The sequence below is a fragment of the Chiloscyllium plagiosum genome, unplaced genomic scaffold (assembly GCF_037043375.1).
Source record: "Chiloscyllium plagiosum isolate Xiang-an unplaced genomic scaffold, Cpla_swu_hap1 HiC_scaffold_10, whole genome shotgun sequence".
In the NCBI taxonomy this organism is placed as follows: Eukaryota; Metazoa; Chordata; class Chondrichthyes; order Orectolobiformes; family Hemiscylliidae; genus Chiloscyllium; species Chiloscyllium plagiosum.
In genome coordinates this window covers 46,256,824-46,278,381 of record NW_028270148.1, presented here as the reverse complement: position 1 = coordinate 46,278,381, position 21,558 = coordinate 46,256,824, and positions in this window count along the sequence as shown.

Below are 21,558 nucleotides of genomic sequence, written 5' to 3'. Positions count from 1 at the left end.
TCTTCCTCAGTGCTGAAAACCTTTATTTTCTTTCATTTGGTCCCATGACTGATGCACTGAGGAGAAAGTATTAACATGATTGGCCATTTCATGTCTTGTTTGCTGCACACTGGCTCAACTTGAATGATGTCCCAGTTCCTCCAAACCAGTTTCCTCAGGGCTTCTCTGCACTAGTAAGACTCCTTGGCACTCCCAGCTGTTTGGGCCTGGAATCCATCCTCTCTTTTAAAGTGGAGCAGTCTTTGATTGCAGCTGCAGTTGCAACAAATTTGACAATCCTAATGAAAAACTGCATAAAGGAATATCGAAATTATGATCACATTACAATTACTGGTCTAATGCTTAAATAACTTTGGCGCACATTGCAAGTGCTAGGCCTGCAGGTCATTTTTAACCCTGACTGTAGAATTTATGTTACCTTCTTGTCTGAAATATTTTCAGACTTAGTTCAAGTAATGAAAAGTTTGAACACTGTCTTAATCTCTTTACTCATCACACTATTCATTGAAAGATTATTAACATTGAACAAATACATTTCTGGCCTCTTGAACAGATTTACTAAGAATGTTCCATAAATATATGTTTTGGAAATAAAGCCAGCCTGCTCTCAGTGGATTTTAGTGAGGTTAAGGGATTGTCATTGCACTGAGTCAGGAGTCAGGGCTTTACCATGACAGTATATCTCAGCCACAGACTTTGCATTCCTGCTCCTGGGCTTCCTGATCAGTCATAGACTGCAGACGTGATGATGTTCCACATGAAGGATGCTGAGTTACATGTACTCTGGCACAGGGTCACAGTGGTTGAACGTGACATTTATTCTGAGCAATCATGGGAATGAGACATGGGCAAGCTGGCCTAGATATGTATATCTCTCCCTGTCCTACCTCAGACTCCCATTCTTGAATTCTTCCCTCTGGATCCTGCTGCAGAATCTGAGGGACTGTAATCAAACTGAGCACACTCGGGAGAGACAATAGCTTAGTGGTATTATTGCTGGACTGTTAATCCAGAGAGGAGGAAGTGGGGACTGCAGATACTGGAGAGTCAGGGTAGAAAAGTGTGGCATTGGAAAAGCACAGTAGGTCAGGCAGCATCCGAGACACAGGAGAGTCAATATTTTGGGCATAAGCCCTTCATCCAGAGACCCAGGTAATGTCCTGGAGACCAGGTTTGAATCCTGCCATAGCAGAGGGTGGAATTTGAATTCAATAAATATCTGCAATTAAAGAATCTAATAATGACAATGAATCCATTGTCAATTGTCGGAAAATTCCAATCTGGTACACTAATGTTCTTTAGGGAAGGAAACTGCCATCCTTACCTGATCTGGCCTACATGTGACTCCAGATCCACAGCAATGTGGTTGACTCCTAACTGCCCTCTGGGCAATTAGTGATGGGTGGTAAACACTGGCCTAGCCAACAATGCCCTCATCCTGTGAATGAATAAAAAAAACGTGCAAGTGGAAGCGATTAAGGAAGGGACCAGCAGAAGTGTGAATAGTCCCACTTGAAGACAGTACACTACATGGTTCAAGAATCTCAGGAGGGGGGGAAATGTGAGTGGGATCCCACTTTCAGGGGCCCAACCCCAGATTCTGATTTTCCCAGTGTTCTCCTGCAGACTAAACATCTTGCAGCTCCACTCACTCTTCTCTCCCGAGCCACGTCCTCACATCCCCATCTGAACTCACAACACTCGCAATCAACCTCTTCAAACCCTTCTCACACATTCACGTCCACCCTCTCCACGTAATCCATTTCTCACACTCCACACTCTCCACCTTCTCTCCTTGCAGCAGCAAGTACACTACCTCAGCGTGAGATAGAGTCAGAATAGTCCCCAAGTGAATACTACCCTGACCAGTGCACTGAATGAGGCTTTGGTGACTGGAAGATAGTTGAAATCCCTTTGTTCTGTTTTTTTTTATGATGGTTGACTGGCAGCACTCAGAGCAAGAGGCTCCTTCTTGCCCCATCCCCTACTGGCCAACATCTTTGCTGGTTGGCCTCCATTTTCAGAGTGAGGGAGTCCGTTTGCCTACAAAACAGGAATGAGTAACGGGGTGATTATTTGACTGTGACCTTCATTATTGCTAGAATTCAGACTAGGATGCACTCAATTTGTGAGTATGCCCCCTTCCACCAGCACACACAGACTGAGATTACAGTCAGTTTAAACCTTTTTTTCTTTATCCCTGGAAGGGCAAAACACAAAAAAAAATGTCTACAGGAGGGAGCTTTCTACTGAGAGGGGAAGATAGTCATCCCCTCATTATCTCTTCCTGTAATATCTCTCTTAATTTGAAGTTTTGCTGACATTTTACAGGTGTGACATTCTATGGGTCCCACACAAGGTTTTGCCAGACTGTGACTGAATTTACTTTTTTTTTTGTGTATAGCAGTCATCTCTTAGAAAACCTATTTTGGAATCAAAGTTTTTAAAATGTTTATGGTACTGTGAGTTCTAATTCGTTGTCATGACAGAATACTCTCCTGTCTGCTCAGTCTTATGCAGATAATGAGCCTTTCATGGTCATTCTCACAGAGGATAATACAGCAGCAAATGTGTGGGACAAAAATAGAAAAAATGTGTGCTGAAAATACTTTCCGTTCTGAAGAAGAGTTATATTTTGACACAAAATGATAACTCTGTTTTTTTCTCTATCACTGCTGCCACTCCTGTTGACCATTTCCACAACATGTTCTGTTTTCCTTTCAGATTTGCAGCATCCACAGTCTTCTACTTTTATGAAAATGTGGGAGATTCAGTCAGCATGTCCATAGGCACTGTGTAGGCGGTGAGAGACTGGAGGAGTCTGTCCTCCATGAGATGCCATAACATACCAGGCATTTGCACTAATGCCCATATCACGTTCAAAAATACTGAAAGGGGCAGGGAAACAGAGAACTGGTGGAGGTGTAGCAACTGGAGGATTTTCATTTATGTCTTTAGAGGAAATTTGTGGGAGTTCAGTGCTAATCATATCAAAACTCCAGTTCCAAAAATTCAAGAAATGTAGGATATTTTCCCAGTGTTTTATCCAACATTCTTTCCTCACAAGAGCAGACCTTAATTTCATTTTTGGGACATTGCTTTGTGCAAAATGGCTGCCACACTCACCCTCATAGCAAAACTGAGTGTTCCACTTAATGCCATTCTCCAGCCTTCCTCCTGTAACCCTGTTCATTGTTCATTTCCATATAACAAGATCTCTCGGGATATATAATTTATACTAAAAACAGACTGTAAGAATATACATCAGCTGAAGGTGTATCCCATTTAGTGCTTCATGCAAAAGATTATAAATGTCCCAGTTCCTGGTGAAGACAATATAGCTTCTCCCTTTGTTTTATTTTGCTACGTAAATTTTCAATCATCATTTGTTTGCCTTATTTCAAATGCACAGTTGAATCAATATAATACTGATTTGTAACTTGGGATATCTCAGCTGATCCATGTTGGCATTGGAGAGAAAAAATGTGCTACGAGCGCAAATTACAAACAGAACTTGGTTTGAATGAACTTGCTCAATGCGGAAAGAAAAATTGGCAATTAACCCCTCATCCTTCCATCAGTTTCAGCAGAGGTATGAGCTTCTAAATTAGCCTTACACTACTGGGCTGAGGAGGTGAAAAGAATTCAGCCTCAATTGCTGCTTTTTGATCTTCAGCCAATAACTGATGCTGGAAACTGTAGTAATTGGGTAAGCGTGAGTTCAGCCTGAGCTGCGATATCCCCAGAGCGAAGCAATCTGTTGACATGCAAGCCTGGGATGCCTAATCTGTGATCCGGAAAATAGACATAAATTAGACAAACTAGATTGGAAAGTAAGTGCAGACATGTTTATCCATAAGCCTGACACCAGTGGTATTCTCTTCTGGTACCTTTCAGCTTGAATGTTTTCATATGTTAATGACCCCCGAGTGACATATTAACATCCTTTACGCAATTTCCTGATGTACTCATCAGCTAAAGCTGACTCATTTGCACATTGATTTAAATGATTGCTCAGGGTGACTAGGACCAGAGCTGATGACTGAACTTCTTTACAGAAGCCTTATCCAGACCTCTGTATTTTTTTCTTTTTCACTGGATGGGTGAGTGGTAGTAATATGAGAGGGCTGTGGGATTTCAGAAGGGATCTGGACTTTAAGTATTCAAAGGGGACTTTCATTCATGCCCAGATCCAATGCACAACACAATGCAAGGGAATTGTAACTTTCGCAATGTTTGTCTCATTTGTGACTATCAGCAAAAGATTAAAAAAAGGCAAACCCAGCTCCAAAATACGATGTATCCATTTCAATGCAATTCACTATCTCACCCATATTTCACCCACTACAAGAGCAACTAGTAGATTGGTCCCTAGATGATTAAGGCTACATTTTAGAATCATAATTTTGATATGTTTTCAGCATCTTAGGTGAAATAATTCCACAGAGATAGGTATCCTGTCACCAAGTCACCTTTTATGTACACGTGTCCTTGACACCGCTCTAGCTTCCTCAGAGCCAGGTTTCAGAGTGAACAGAACTTCTTATACTCCTATTTATATGGGGGAGGTGATAGCCTCATGATACTATCACTGGACTATTAATCCAGAGACCTGGGCTTGAATCCCACCATGATCGATGGTGGAATTTGAATTCAATAAATATCTGAAATTAAGAATCAAACAATGATCATGAATCCATTGCCAATTGTCAAGAAAATCCCATCTGGTTCACTAATGTCCTTTAGGAAAGGAAACTGCCATCCTTATCTGGCATACATGTGACTCCAGACCCACAGCAATGTGGTTGACACTTAACTATGGTCTGGGCAATAAACGTTGTCTAGCCAGCGATGCCCGCATCCCATGAATGTATAAAACTAGCTGTCAGCCAGCATTGTCTGATTGGACCAGGTTAACAGTCCCAATCAGTGAACTCATTTTCTATGAGGTACATCTCACTGATCTCATTACAATTACTACAATAGGATACCAGCTAAAAGGGATGGCACGGAGACTCAGTGATTAGCAGTACTGCCTCACAGTGCCAAGGAGCTGGGTTCGATTCCAGCCTCGGGTGACTGTGTGAAATCACATTCTCTCTGTGTCTGCACAGGTTTCCATTGAATGCTCTGGTTTCCTCCCACAGTCTGATGATATGCAGGCTAGGTGGATCAGCCATGCTCAGTTGCCTATAATATCTAGAGTTGTGCAAGCTAGGTGGATTAGCCATGGGAAAAGTGGGGTTACAGGGAAAGGACTGGGTGGAATGCTCTTCTGAGGATTGGTACAGACTCAATGGGCCAAAGGGCTTCTTTCTGTACTGATGATGATTTTAAAACATATATTGAAATTCATGCAGGTACAAGAGTAATGATTATCAACACTATTGGCAAACTGGGGCTTGGTCAGAAAAATAGAAAATAGGTCCAGGGGTATGCCATTCAACCTTCCACTATACCTTCCAGGTTTGCAGATGTCAGATCATCAATTGTGTCGCACAGCCTCATCCTACAAATGGATACCATTTCAGAGGATGGCATGAAGAACAGAGGGAAGTTTGGAAGGCAGCAGAAAGGATCTCAGTGCTGGCTGTGACAGCTCATTAAAAAATTTCATACAATTAGTGGCTTTCTCCTTCTGTGAAAAACAGAACGAGTAAGTGGAATTTTCCCAGACTCTGAACAACATGGGAAATGACAAGTCAGTTGGGAAAATGTGGCGATAATGGAAAAATAACATTCACGGTTTTGTGAATAAGAGGTTTGATTTTGTGCATAAAGTTTTAACAGCTAGATGGGAATCTTGCGAATGCATAGCGAGGGGCTTATTTATACTCATTAACATCTCATATTACTAGCTCATCTTATCTTATTTGTATCCAGTTTGCTCCTTTCCCAAAGAGAAACTATATGGCCATTGTTCACAAAATGCAAGTTTGAGCAGAAACCTATTGACCAGAGCTCACTGGCGTCTTCTCCATGCCTCCACTTGTTCAGCATCTTCCCATGAGCACTGACCACTTTCTTCCATAAAGGTTTTCTTTAATCACTCAGGAGACATGACCATTGCTGGCTAGACCAGCATTTCTTGCTTATTCGAAATTGCCCAGAGGGCAGTTAAGAGTTGCTTTGGTCTGGAGTTACATATAGATCAGACCATGTAAGAATAGCACTTTCCTTGCCTAAAACACTTTAATTAACCAGCTGTTTCTTTTTCTTGACAACTGTTTCATGGTCATCGTTAGATTCTTAATTCCAGATTTTAATTCAAATCTCTCCATCTTCAACATTGGGATTTGAACCCAGGTCCCCAAAATATTAGTTGGGTCTCTGGATTAATAAGTCAGCCTAATAGCCTTTGCAAACCCATTAGACATCAGTACTGGACAACCACCAATCTCAATTTCCTGAAGAAGGGCTTATGCCCGAAATGTCGATTCTTCTGCTCCTTTTCCAGCAACACACTTTTCAGCTCTGATCTCCAGCATCTGCAGTCCTCACTTTCTCCTAATCACCAATCTCAGCAGCTCATCAAGGCACATTGTTGACTCATTAATAACACAGTCTACACTACACTTTGGAGATCACCAACAACTTGAATTGCAATTCTGCTGCTATGCTGGTTTGTAGTCAGGACAGGTGCCCCCACTTTACCCACCAGACCTGAGTGCACCTCAAGAAGTCACATTGACCTTCATAAATTCACACACTCAAAAGTATAATCAAATTGGCTTTTCATACCCAATAAAAACTGTACAAGTGCTCTTCCCAGGTTTGGCAAAACAACAAACAAATTGTGAATGTAATCAGTATAATTACCAAGTCCTTTGATTACTTTATTGGTTAGCCATTGAAACGTGACTGGTGCACTCTTCTTTCTAAAGAGAATGACTTTGCACTTGTAACATCCAACCCATGTTACAAGTACAAAGAATCACACAACACCAGGTTATAGTCCAACAGGTTTATTTGGAAGCACTAGCTTTTGGAGCGACACTCCTTCTTCAGGAGGTTGTCCACCTGATTCAGGAGCAGCGCTCTGAAAGCTAGTGCTTCCAAATAAACCTGTTGGACTATAACCTGGTGATGTGCGATTTGTCCACCTCAGTCCAGCATCGGCTCGTACACATCAAGAGCAAAAAAGTAATTGGCTTTATCAGTTAATGGAATTGCCAATTTCCTTTTAATGAAATGATGTTTTTGACAAATAGTATGTGTAAGATTTGGTTAACACAGATTACCAGTCTGTAGGACGTTAGTCGAGAATGTGGTGCTGGAAAAGCACAGCCAGTCAAGCAGCATCCAAGCAGCAGGAAAATTGACATTTCTGGCAAAAGCCCTTCCTGCTCCTCTGATGCTGCCTGACCTGCTGTGCTTTTCCAGTACCACACTCTCAACTCTAATCTTCAGCATCTGCAGTCCTCTCTTTCACCTCGGATTAGATGTTAATCTGCTTTTGTTCCGAACAAGGGAGCTTTGGTAGAAGATCCAGATATGTTGTGATTCTGACAAATAGAGCCATCATTCATGCCTATAACAGCCACTAAGATATATGCATGTGAACTGGCATAGCTACACACCTAACAGCATCAACAATAGCAGTAAAACCCTGACTGATGGTTCAGTCACAAACTGCATCAAGGTCTAAATAGAGACCCCATTCCACTGAGGAATCATCGCCTCGACATGAATGGGAGAATCGCATGACAATGATATGGGCGATTGTGTTGTAAGTGCCCCAGGGTCACAGGTCCCACCCATACCAGAATCAGTAGGACTGCACCAATGTCTGTTATACCCAATATTTATTGATTGCACAAATGATATGATGATATAAGTCAGTATTACAAGGATGTCAGCTGCACTGAAATGAGTACAATTATAGTCTTTGAATTCTCTATCAGTATAGTCCTAACCACAAGCATCAAACACCCTGAAACCAAGGAAGCTGCATGTAGAATTTAGAATTGCAAAAAATTGTTAGCATGCAAGTTAATCAGCGGGATAAAATGTAACATGGATAATTAAAGGAAAGATGTTAGTAAACATAAATATCTCTGGCAACGTGATGTGTTTTGCTTAGGTTAGTTTCTATCTATCACTCTTAAATAATGATGACATTTATATTTGAAACTGTGCCCTAACACCCATGATATTAAAGACTGGCTGAACAGTTGTTGAGAGAGGAAGAGAGCTAGATGGCTGCCTGATAGCATGTGCTCAACCAGTTGTTGAGCTTACCTCTCTCTCTCTCCTTCTCTGGCTTATTCACCACGGGCAAAAGAATTGTTTTCTCAACTGCCTTCTTCTTCACTTTTTGTGGTTTTAAGTTCTGAACCTTTGTAAATGGCCAAATTGTAGGAGGTTCAAAAAGTCACAATGTTTCTGGAAACCATTCCTCATTTATATTTTATGGATCTCTGTGACCTCTCCAGTCACTACAAGTTATCTGCTCCAAATTCATATGACAACGCCAAATCATTCAGTCTATTTTTAGCCTCAGCTCTTGGATTGCAAGGAAATAGCATCAGTCAAGACTAAAATAACTTACTGTGATCTCCAATAACTAGTCTGTCACATGGATGTAGCTGAGCAATTGACAAATATTAGAGTGCCTGAGAACAAATGAACAATGGCCCATCCTCAGGAAGCAGACACCTGACACCATGGGCTAGTATCTGGGTGTCTAGGAAATCAAATCCCTCCTTTTTTTTATGAAGTTAATAAAGAAATAGGCCTTTTATACACACGTGAGTGGATTGGTGGGCATGTAGTCATTTTCTGAGTTTAGTTTATGAGAAATAGATTGAGCTCAGAAAGACAACTGAATAGGGTGTCCATTTTGCATCCAACACAACAATGTGTGGCTAACTAACTGAGGTAATTAACATCAGGTAATTAAAAGATGAGTCAGTGCCCTTGTTGGAAAGAAATCATCAGACATGTCCAGGGTACTGGGATACAAAATTATGAGCAACTGTTCAGATATTGCTCTCTGCACCACCTGAGTACTGTATTGAGTTTTGTGCAGCAAATCCAGGGGAAAGACATAGTGGCCTTGGAGAGGGAGTATAACATGAGTTCGTTAGAATAATACTAGGGTGTAAAGAATATGGGAACAAGTTGCCGAAAGTTAGGTTATTTTGCTTTAAGTTTACCTGAACGTTTAAAATGACAAATAGATTCTACAAATTTGATAGGGAGAGAGAAAAATCCTTTTTCGGGGAACTCAGAACAAGAGACCATAATCTTAAAATTAGTACTTGGCTATTTAGGAGTGAAATTAACAAGCATTTCATACAGAAAGATGATAGAAATCTGCAACTCACGGCCAAAAGTCTGTAGATGTTGTACTGATTGAAGTTTTCAAGACCAAGGAGAATTGATTATTGTTACATGTTACAACAATGGAAGTCCCAAAGGGAAATCCATGATTTCACTTTACAGAAAGTAGTTACTTTCAGTTCTCAGCAAGTTTTCGAAAATGTCACTAAGTATCAGAAATTGTCCAGTCAAAGTATTGGAAGCAATTCCCAGCCAAAACGGTGTTACACGAGTAGAGTGGCGCTGGAAAAGCACAGCAGTTCAGGCAGCATCCGAGGACCAAGAAAATGGACGTTTCGGGCAAAAACCCTTCATCAGAAATACAGGCAGAGTGCCTGAAAGGTGGAGAGATAAATGAGAGGAGGGTGGGGGTGGGGAGAAAGTAGCATAGAGTACAATAGGTGAATGGGGGTGGGGATGAAGGTGATAGGTCAGAGAGGAGGGTGGAGTGGATAGGTGGAAAAGAAGATAGGCAGGTAGGACTGGTCATGGGGACAGTGCTGAGCTGGAAGTTTGCAACTGGGGTGAGGTGGAGGAAGGGGAAATGAGGAAACTGGTGAAGTCCACATTGATGCCCTGGGGTGGAAGTGTACCGAGGCGGAGGATGAGGCGTTCTTCCTCCAGGCGTCAGGTGGTGAGAGAGCGGCGGTGAAGGAGGCCCAGGACCTGCATGTCCTCGGCAGAGTGGGAGGGGGAGTTGAAATGTTGGGCCACAGGGTGGTGTGGTTGATTGGTGTGGGTGTCCTAGAGATGTTCCCTAAAGCGCTCTGCTAGGAGGCGTCCAGTCTCCCCAATGTAGAGGAGACCGCATCGGGAGCAAAGGGTACAATAAATGATATTGGTGGATGTGCAGGTAAAACTTTGATGGATGTTGTGAGGGTGAGAGGTTGGAGTGGGGGAGGGGGGTGACAGGGCGAGGCGGTTAATGTCCCGGCGGCAGTTGGAAATAAAGAGATTGAGGCCAGCATGGGGTGTCCAGGTGGATGGAGTGTGTTGGAGGCGGGAGAAGGGGTCCTTGGAAGGTGGGCGGGAGTCCTGATTGTAAAAGTAAGCTCGGAGGCGGAGGCGGCGGAAGAAGTGTTCGACGTCATGTCGTGTATTAAATTCATTGATGCGTGGACGGAGGGGGGTGAAGGTGAGTCCTTTGCTGAGGACTGATCATTCGTCCTCAGTGAGGACTTCTTTAACATTAACCGCCTCAACCTGTCTAACCCCCTCCCCCACTCCAACCTCTCACCCTTACAACGCACAGCCCACCACTCCCTCTGCTCCAATCCCAACCTCACCATCAAGCCAGCGGATAAAGGGGGTGCAGTGGTAGTTTGGTGCACTGACCTCTATACCGCTGAAGCCAGACGCCAACTCGAGGACACCTCCTCCTACCGCCCCCTCGACCATGACTCCACCCCCCCCCCCATCACTAAACCATCATCTCCCAGACCATACAGAACCTCATCACCTCAGGAGATCTCCCACCCACAGCTTCCAACCTCATAGTCCGGGAACCCCGCACTACCCGGTTCTACATTCTTCCCAAGATCCCCAACCCTGACCACCCCGGCTAACCCATTGTCTCAGCATGCTCCTGCCCAACTGAACCCATCTCTACCGACCTCGACACTGTCCTATCCTCCCTATTCCAGGAACTCCCCACATACATTTGAGACACCACCCATGCCCTCCACCTCCTCCAAGACTTACGTTTCCCCGGCCCCCAATGCCTCATCTTCACCCTGGATATCCAATCCCTCTACACCTCCATCCGCCATGACCAGGGCCTCCAAGCCCTCCGTTTCTTCCTCTCCCGACGTCCCCAACAGTATCCTTCCACCGACACTCTCATTCGTTTGGACGAACTGGTCCTCACCCTTAACAATTTTTCCTTCGAATCCTCCCACTTCCTCCAGACCAAAGGGGGTAGCCATGGGCACCCGTATGGGCCCCAGCTATGCCTGTCTATTTGTTGACTACGTAGAACAGTCCATCTTCCGTAGTTACACCGGCACCACTCCCCACCTCTTCCTCCGCTACATTGATGACTGCATTGGCGCCACCTCGTGCTCCCACGAGGAGGTTGAGCAATTCATCAACTTCACCAACACATTCCACCCTGACCTTAAATTTAGCTGGTTCTGGATTAGTGGTGCTGGAAGAGCACAGCAGTTCAGGCAGCATCCGAGGAACATTAAAATCAACGTTTCGGGCAAAAGCCCTTCATCAGGAATAAAGCTTTTCCTGATGAAGGGCTTTTGCCCGAAACGTTGATTTTACTGCTCCTCAGATGCTGCCTGAACTGTTGTGCTCATCCAACACCACTAATCCAGAATCTGGTTACCAGCATCTGCAGTCATTGTTTTTACCTTAAATTTACCTGGACCATCTCTGACACCTCCCTCCCCTTCCTGGACCTCTCCATCTCCATTAATGATGACCGACTTGACACTGACATTTTTTACAAACCCACCGACTCCCACAGCTACCTGGATTACACCTCTTCCCACCCTACCTCCTGCAAAAATGCCATCCCATATTCTCAATTCCTCCGCCTCCGCTGTATCTGCTACCAGGAGGACCAGTTCCACCACAGAACACACCAGATGGCCTCCTTCTTTAGAGGCTGCAATTTCCCTTCCCACGTGGTTAAAGATGCCCTCCAACGCATCTCATCCACATCCCACACCTCCGCCCTCAGACCCCACCCCTCCAACCTTAACAAGGACAGAACCCCCCTGGTGCTCACCTTCCACCCTACCAACCTTCGAATAAACCAAATCATCCGCCGACCTTTCTGCCACCTCCAAACGGACCCCTCCACCAGGGATATGTTTCCCTCCCCACCCCTTTCCGCATTCCGCAAAGACCATTCCCTCCATGACTACCTGGTCAGATCCCTCAACAACCCACCCTCCCGTCCTGGCACCTTCCCCTGACATCGCAGGAATTGCAAAACTTGCGCCCGTACCTCCTCCCTCACCTCCATCCAAGGACCTCATGGAGCCTTCCACATCCATCAAAGTTTTACCTTCACCAGTTTCCTCATTTCCCCTCCCCCCACCTTACCCCAGTTCCAAACTTCCAGCTCAGCACTGTCCCCATGACTTGTCCTACCGATCTATCTTCTTTTCCACCTATCCACTCCACCCTCCTCTCTGACCTATCACCTTCATCCCCAGCTCTGAAGAAAAATCACACGGGGACTGAAAACATTATTTCTGTTTTTTTTCTCTCCACAGATGCTGCCAGACCTGCTGAGTTTCTCCAGCTTGTTTCAGATTTCCATCATCTGCAATATTTTGCTTTATTGTAGCTTAGCATGCAGCCCTTTCTTCAAGTGGTGGGATTACAGGAGCAATGTGATTCTGTCATCAAGCTTATCTTACAAACTAAATCAAAATGTCAATGAAGTAAACCAGAATCAATATTCGGTCCTATATTCAAGATTAGGTGCAGCCTGAGTAAACTAACTTTGTTTGGCTCACACAGTTTTTTTTGGCCCCTTTTATCCCTACAGCAAGTGTCCATGTAATCAGTTAGGTTGGGTTAGGGAAGAGATGATTCCAGGCATTGGGTTCTTTTGTGTCAGCGTTCCATTGTTGGTAACACTGTCAGCTTTGAATTTAGAATAATGGGGTTCAAGATCCCTTTCAGGCTTTGAGCATCCCGAGAACAGGACCGAGCAATGTTTCTTCTAAGTTGCACAGCCAGGCCCTGTACAAGTCAATTCCTTTCAATTACCACACATGTGCAGACTTGAAAAGAATTTACAGGAGTTATGTGCTTAACAAAATCGCTTGTTCAGGAACGTTGTTCAGGAGCACTGCACTGTTGGAAGCTGCTGCCTTTGCCTATGAAATTCCAAATGTATATTCACAAGGAAGTCGGCAGACAACCTGAGGATACAAAAAGATGCTCTTTAAATCTCTTACTTTATATGGAGAAACTCAGTGTTTACCTCAACTCTTGTTTTCAGTACAGAAAAACAGATTGCAAGTGGGCATGATCCAACTCTAAAAATGGTATGTTTAGTTGCAAACGAAAGTTATTTCACTTAGACTATGATCACAGAACCAGAGGGAAGCACTGTATTACCCTAAATTTGCCCTAAAATTGACTGTAATTCATTGGAGAATTCCTAACCATAGCTTCTTTGAGACTAGAAATTTAAAATTTGTGTTATATTTTTCAGCCAAATTTCATGGAGGAATATTTTCCTTCTCTTCTACTCTTAGCTCATCAAGCTCTAATCATCCTCTTTTCTTATTGTTTCGGTAGAACAAAACTAATTCTTCAATATTTTAACCTAACTCTGTTTCTCTTATCATCAATCAATCATCCTCAATCTCCTCATAACCAGCACAAATTGTAAGAAGATACGCGTTTCAAAAGGAAATGGCTCGGAAAAGGTACATATTGAAGATTTTGTTCTATTTCAATCTGTTGATGTCACACAGTCTTCAGTAGAGAATGGGACAGTCTAGTGAAACTCCCAATGGAAACAGACATGTCTTCTCTGACTCCTGATAGTCTTTGTAACCAACTGAGTCATTGTAATGTGTACCTATTGTTATCTAATACACTACAGGCAAGATCTTATAGAGGTCTGAGCAACATGGGCTCTGGTAGAATTGTGCAAGAAGTTGGGGAAGCTGCATCTTGATGTTACAATCATCTGACTCCCCCCCTCCCACTTCAACCTTCACGGTTTTCACAAGTGGCATGGTGAATTTCTCAATGGACAGCAGAGAGTTGCCAGCTGACACTGATTACATTTGTTAAGTCCTTATTGACAGCCCAATTTGTCTTATTAAAACTCTAGTTGCAATCATCAAACAAAACAGATGTCGGGAAAAGCTGCCACGGAAACCAAAGTGGGTACTTGGTGAGTTGAGCCCAATGCTTACTCCAAATGACTTCCATGTTGGACACTGTGCACTCAGTCTGGGGGCACTGTCCATGGGCCCTGACTGCGCATATCCAATGTACCAGCCTCGAGGAACACTAATGGCACATCTGTGATCCACTTATAATATGCTTTGATACTTCAATGCTGCAGTTTGAGTTGCACTGGCAACATTCGTTGTAATATTGCAGCAAGAACAGTGTGTGCTCAGGGACATATAGTCAGATCATGGACTGGACAGGATTATCACACACTGTATTAGCACTCACTTTCATCCACTGAGCTTACTTGGATGCTCACAACATCCCTGCCATCCCTTTTCTTTGTGCACTTCCTCTGTTCAGCAAGAAATACCAGTCTTACATCACTACTGTCTTGCCATGCTACTCAGCGCAGACACAAAGCTAGGAAGCTTTTCACAGTTGTCAGCATGCCTCAGTCATGTTGTTAAATTTGCAGATGACATAAAGAGAAGTGGAGGGACAGGTAGTGTTGAGGAAGCAGAAAGGCTGAGGAAGGACTTGGACAGACTAGGAGCATGGGCCAAGCAGTGGCAAATGGAATACAATGCAGCGAAATGCAAGATTATGAACTTTGGTAGAAAGGATTGAGGCGTAGACTATTTTCTAGATGGGAAAAGTCTTTGGAAATCTGAAGCACAAAGGGACTTAGGAGTCCTAGTTCCAGCTTCAGCAAGGTTAACATGCTGGTTTAGTTCACAGAAGGAAGACAAATGTAATATTACCATTCATTTCAAGTTGGCAAGAATATAAAAGCAGGGATGTACAGTGGAGGCTGCAATAGGCTCTGGTTAGATTGTATTTTAAATATTATGAGTGGTTTTGAGCTGTGAATCTAAGGAAGGATGTGCTGACCTTAGCGGGGATCCAGAGGAGGTTCACAAGAAATATCTCATAAATGAAGGGCTTGATTAGATTAGATTCCCGACAGTGTGGAGACAGGCCCTTCAGCTCAACCAGTCCACACTGACCCTCTGAAGAGTAACCCACCCAGACTCATTGCCCTCTGACTAATGCACGTAACCTTTGGGCAATTTTATCATGGTCAATTCACCTGACCTGCATATCTTGGACTATGGGAGGAAACCGGAGCACCCGGAGGAAGCCCACGCAGAACGGAGAGAAATTGCAAACTCCACACAGACAGTTGCTCAAGGCTGGAATCGAACCTGGGACCCTGGTGCTGTGAGGCTGCAGTGTTAACCACTTAGCCACCATGCCGCCCCCACGGCTTGTCATATAAGCAGCGATTGAGGACACTGGGTCTATACTCAATGGAATTTAGAAGGATGAGGAGGGTTCTGTTTGAAACTTACAGAATACTGACTGGAATAGATAAAATGGATGCAGAGAAGATATTTCCCCTAGTATGAGAGACTAGGACCCAGGAATACAGCCTGGGACAACCTCTTAGAACTGAGATGAGGAGGAATTTCTTTAGCCCAAGGATGGTGAATCTATGGAACTCATTGACACAGAAGGTTGCAGAGGCCAAGTCATTGAGTCTATTTAAGAAAGAGATAGGTAGGTTCTTGATGAGTAAGGGGATCAAGAATTATTGAGAGAAGGCAGGAGAATGGGGTTGAAACACACATCAGGCATGGTCAAATGGTGGAGTGGACTCAATGGGCCAAATGGCCTAATTATGCTCCTAATTCATATGGTCTTACGTAATGACAGCAGCGCAACATCCAATTGGACTCTTTCTGACCTATTAGGAGCTGTTTTCTTCCTGAAAATGAGAGGTAGGAATTACAGAGAGTGAAAGTGGGTGGCACATCTACTTCTGTTGATGGCAATGAGGATATATGAGTAAACATGCAGAGGGCATGCAGGATTAGATTAGATTAGATTACTTACAGTGTGGAAACAGGCCCTTCGGCCCAACAAGTTCACACCGACCCGCTGAAGCGCAACCCACCCATATCCCTACATTTACCCCTTACCTAACACTACGGACAATTTAGTGTGGCCAATTCACCTAACCTGCACATCTTTGGACTGTGGGAGGAAACCGGAGCACCCGGAGGAAACCCACGCAGACACGGGGAGAATGTGCAAACTCCACACAGTCAGTCGCCTGAGGCGGGAATTGAACCCGGGTCTCTGGCGCTGTGAGGCAGCAGTGCTAACCACTGTGCCACCGTGCAGTAGTGTCAAGTGTTGGGTGGGTGAGGGAAATGAGGGAAGATGTTGCAAGCAATAGTGAGAGTGGAAGAACATGATTCTTAGTGGAATGTGGATACAGTAGCGGAGATAGAATGAGTGTGAACTATTGGAGTGAAAGTAGTGGCTCTTGGGCTGATAGAGTGGGGAGTATCATTGACCTTCTTCATATTATGTTGGACATTCCTGCAGACAGCTGCAATGGTTTTCACCTGGGTGGCGACCTTGGACTAGATTAGTGTAGTCTGATATTGTGGTCTCCATAGCTGGTCTTGAGGGAAGGAGACGTCTAGATCCTGCCCACAACGTGAGGCATCAATTTACCCAGGCCTGCGTCATCCAGAGCAAATGTCAAGAACCTTGTAAGACAGCTCTGGACTAACAGCACCTGTCCTGGTTTACAATGTCCTTTTAAAGATGGAGCCTTAGCCAGCGATGCCAATTGATCCAAGAAGTCTGATGAGCGGCACGTTGCTCAGGGAACAGCCTATGCTAAGATAGGGTGGCAATTGGTCTGACACAAGCCACAAGAGTATGAGTGGCAATTACTGTGGTGATTTTGGTAAGAATCAGCAAAAGAAACTCTTACAGTCACACAGTGAGAATCACTTCAGCAAACTGGATGTGATTTGCGCTGAGCCTAAAAAAACCCATAAGATTTAGCCCTCCATCTTGTGTAAGACAAGTGCTACTTATTGTCGAATCTGATTAGCGGTTTCTCCTCTACCACTGTTAATTAGTTTCTTAGCCTGAGTATAGAAAGAAGGATTGTTGGCAGCAATCTATCCCAACCACAAGCTGCCAGTGGTTTTAACCGCAGTGTATGACAATGTGTTTCCCATGACTGCCACTGAAACCTCACAGCCCGGTTTCTGGTGAGTTCTATTTAAATCAGTTGAATTGAACCCACTGGAAATCTCATCCCATACATGTCAGGTTAGGAAATTCACAATAGTTGGCAAATTTCATCAAGCTTATGTAACCCAAAAAGCTAACAATTCAAAAACACGATTGAAAGTAAAAGATTGTCGCTGAAAAAATGCTTATGGCCAAGGCAACTGCTTTAAGGTACTGAAATAATCATAAAATGGTTATAGTAAAGGAGGAAGCCAGTTAGTCTCTAAAGTATGTGCAGGCTTTCAGAAGTGACAATTCACCCTAATGCCAATTCCTCACCCTCTCCTACAAGCTTTTATTTCATAAATAATAATTCTATTCCTTCTTCAATACTCAATTGTCCCTGGCTACATTACACGTTCAGGAAGTGTATTCCAGATCCCCACATTCACTGCAAATAAAAATCCTCATGTTCCCATTGCATCTTTTACCAATTAGCTGAAATTTATCTCCACTGGTTTATGATCCTTCCACGAAGGATGTCATGGAACAAGTAAACCTTAGCTGAAAATGTGTTGCTGGAAAAGCGCAGCAGGTCAGGCAGCATCCAAGGAACAGGAGAATCGACGTTTCGGGCATAAGCCCTTCTTCAGGAAGGCTTCGAGGAGAAAGTGAGGGCTGCAGATGCTGGAGATCAGAGCTGAAAATGTGTTGCTGGAAAAGTGCAGCAGGTCAGGCAGCATCCTGAAGAAGGGCTTATGCCCGAAATGTCGATTCTCCTGCTCCTTGGATGCTGCCTGACCTGCTGCGCTTTTCCAGCAACACATTTTTAGCTCTGATCTCCAGCATCTGCAGCCCTCACTTTCTCCTACAAGTAAACCTTAGACAATCGATCTGATCATTGATGAGGGAAGGAGAAGTCTAGATCCTGATCTAGTCTATCCATACCCCTCATGATTTTGAATATCTTTATCAAGTCTCCTCTTAATCTTCCCAACTCCAGGGAAAACAGTCCAAACTTCTCCAGTATTTATCAGAAACTGAAGTTCCTCATCCCCAGAACCATTCTCATGAATGCTTTCTGCCCCCTCTCTAATACATTCACATCCTTCCTAAAGTATGGTGCCCATAACTGGACATACTGTTCCATTTGGAGGCAATATAGTGTTTTAAACAAGTTTGACAAAATTTCCTTTCTGTTGTACTCTATGCCCTTAGTGATAAAGCCCTAGATACTGACACTTTTTTACCAGCTCTCTTAAACCATCTTGCCACCTTCAATAAATTATGCACATATATACTTGATCCATCTGGTTCTTTGCCCCTTTTCAAATTATACCCTTATTTTTTGTTGTCTCTCTGTATTCTTTCCAAAAAAATGAATTATCTCATGCTTCTCTATGTTAAATTTTATCTGCCACCTGTCTAATCATTCCACTGACCCTGCCTATTTTCTATTGAAGTCCTGCTCGCATATCACAGTATTTTGCATCATACATAAATTTTGAAATTTTGTGCTGAGGGCCCAAATTTTAAACCTTTTTGTTTGTAAGTCTGATTTTCAGTTCTGAATGAGTATGGATTCTTTTTAATTGTTATCTGAAAAGTTCTGCTCTTGTGTCACAGTATTTTTAAGTTTTGCATCATAACTATATATTGTGAAGACCAGATTTTCTAATGCAATCCATGGAGAACTCTATTATAAATCTTACTCTAAATCCAACAGACAACTGTTTACCAGTATGCTTTGTATTTTGTCACTCCAACTTTGTCACATTTTATATCTATATTGCTCCTGTCCTTGTAATTCCATATATTCCAATGCTCACAAAGCTGTTGTGTGGAACAATTGTCAAATGCCTTTTGGAAGTCCATGTACCACATCAACAACACTACTCTGATCAACCCTCTCTGCTGACATCACAAAGAATTAAAAGATCTTTAAATTGCTATTAGCAACACAATTGTCTCTCAAACATAAAGCACACTACATTAAATTGTGCTAACAAATGAGAAATGCTTCTTGATGAATTGACTCACAAATTAGTTTTTTCAGATAACAACCAAAAGAAATCCATACTCAATCAGAATTGAAAATCAGACTTACCAAAAAAAAGATTTAAAATTTGTGTCTACAGATACACTGATTTTTAATGCACCTATGGGGGAGAGTGTGATTGCATTATACACTGCATTCATGACCTACAACACTGAGGTATTTATAATTTAGTGTGTTCTTTAGCATTAACTAAATCCAAATTTTACTTTGTTGTGTTAATATCATTCATATGATCTAGAATATGGAATCCTATGTGACTTCCTCCTCTGGTGTTCCATGCAGGAACTAGGATCATGTCAGTATTGATACTGATACAGATGTAAACCTGGAAAAGAGAACAAATAAATATCCCATGTTTCAAGATAGACTGTTTTGTTTGAATTTCCTCTGTCAGTTCATCTGTTGTTTCGATTGTCTAAGGTTTACTTGTGCCATGACATCCTTATGAGGTGAGGCAAGGATATGTGTCCAAGAATTACCTCAGCCATTGTTGGCATTGAACCTAAGTTGCTGGTATATTCTGTATCACAATTCAGTTATCTAATAGGCTGAGTCTAACTCCAATAGACTTTTAATTGTACTGGAACATATTTACCTGTTTTCTGGGCTTGAAAGCTCAAATTATAATGATTATTTCTTCTGTACTATAACAGGACAAACCTGAACTGTTGAACAGTAAGAAGTTAAATTGGAGTATCCCCCATTATCAAGGTTCAACAAGACCCAAGCTCCCGTTCTAGTCATATAGTTACATTAATTTTGTCTACGTGCAAATACCACCAACTTTTTTATTTGCAAAATTGCAAATTTGTGAACAAGTTGGCAACAGCTCCAAATGAATGAAACTTAATGAATTTCTTTACCTTCAAAATAATACCTGGCACAACTAGGGCTCATAAACTTTTCGGGCCTAGTACTGACACATTGACATGCCTTCAGAAACATCGTCAGTTGATGCCATGAGGAACCTACAATGCCTTCAACTAACTCAGATGCTAATGGATTGGGCAAGATGTCAGATGTTTACCCTCTCTACTTCAGTTCATTTGCATGAAATTTTACCGAAAAGCAATGAAGCAGAGTTCCACAGTATTTTTATATTTGTTGTGCTTGAATATTAACATGATGGCAATGATTTGAAAAAGGTGAAATCCATGGAAATGCACATAAAGTATTCTGACAGCCACACTGAAATACAGCCCTAACCTTAACTCTCTTCACAGTTGTTTGTAGGAAGATTGTTTCAATCATTCAAATATTCTAATAGCACAATAAAATATGAGTGGTGACAGTCTGTTAAGCTTAAGGGCCAAAAGAATAACATTCTTTACTGGTGATTGATTCAGTTTAGATTTTTAAAAAATGATTATTCAGCTGTCCTTAAGTGCAGTATAAATAAATATTCAAATTATGAATAGACAGACAGAGTGCTGTCTTAGGAAAATACCTGCTTCAAAGAGGGGAGGTTTTTCCTAATTGATTTTGGGTTGAAACATGAGCTGCTCAGAAGCTAATGATATATTTCTGCAGGCTTTGTAGTGACCCTCCACAAGGCTAATCCAAAAAAAAATCTACAAAGAGGAACAGTAGTTTTTTTTGAGTTCTTATGCTTCAAAGGGTGAAACACATGGAGCATTATTGTTTAAAAACCAAAGGAACTGCAGATGCTGTAAATCAGAAACAAAAGCAGAAGTTGCTGGAAAAGCTCAGCAGGTCTGGCAGCTTCTATGAAGATAAATCAGAGTTAACATTTCAGGTCTGGTGACCCTTCCTCAGAATGGGTTAGCATTATTATTTGTTCTTTATCGTACCATGCACAAGAAAAGTAGCCTTCACAAGAAAAGTAGCCGTAATTCTTGTCAGAAGACACACAATATCAGATTATAATCCAATAGGTTTACCTGAAATCGCAAGTTTTCAGAGCGCTACTCCTTTGTCAGGTGAAGGCTGATTTCCGACTTTGTCCACCCTAGTCCAACACCGGCAGCTCCACATCACAGTAATTCTACACAGTGTACAAAAAATGCACAGACCAAACACAGCAGATCCTCAGGATGCTACATTTTATAATATAAAGCCTAAACTATCAACTCACTGGTCAAATCTATGCTTAAAAGTGCTACAGCACTACTCACCTTCATAAAATAACTTTGGATATTTTTTATTTGAAGAAAACTAAAGTGAAGAGCCAAGGATTAAATGAGCAGGAGTGAAGATATGGTAAATCAGGGAGGAATGATTAAGTGATTGGT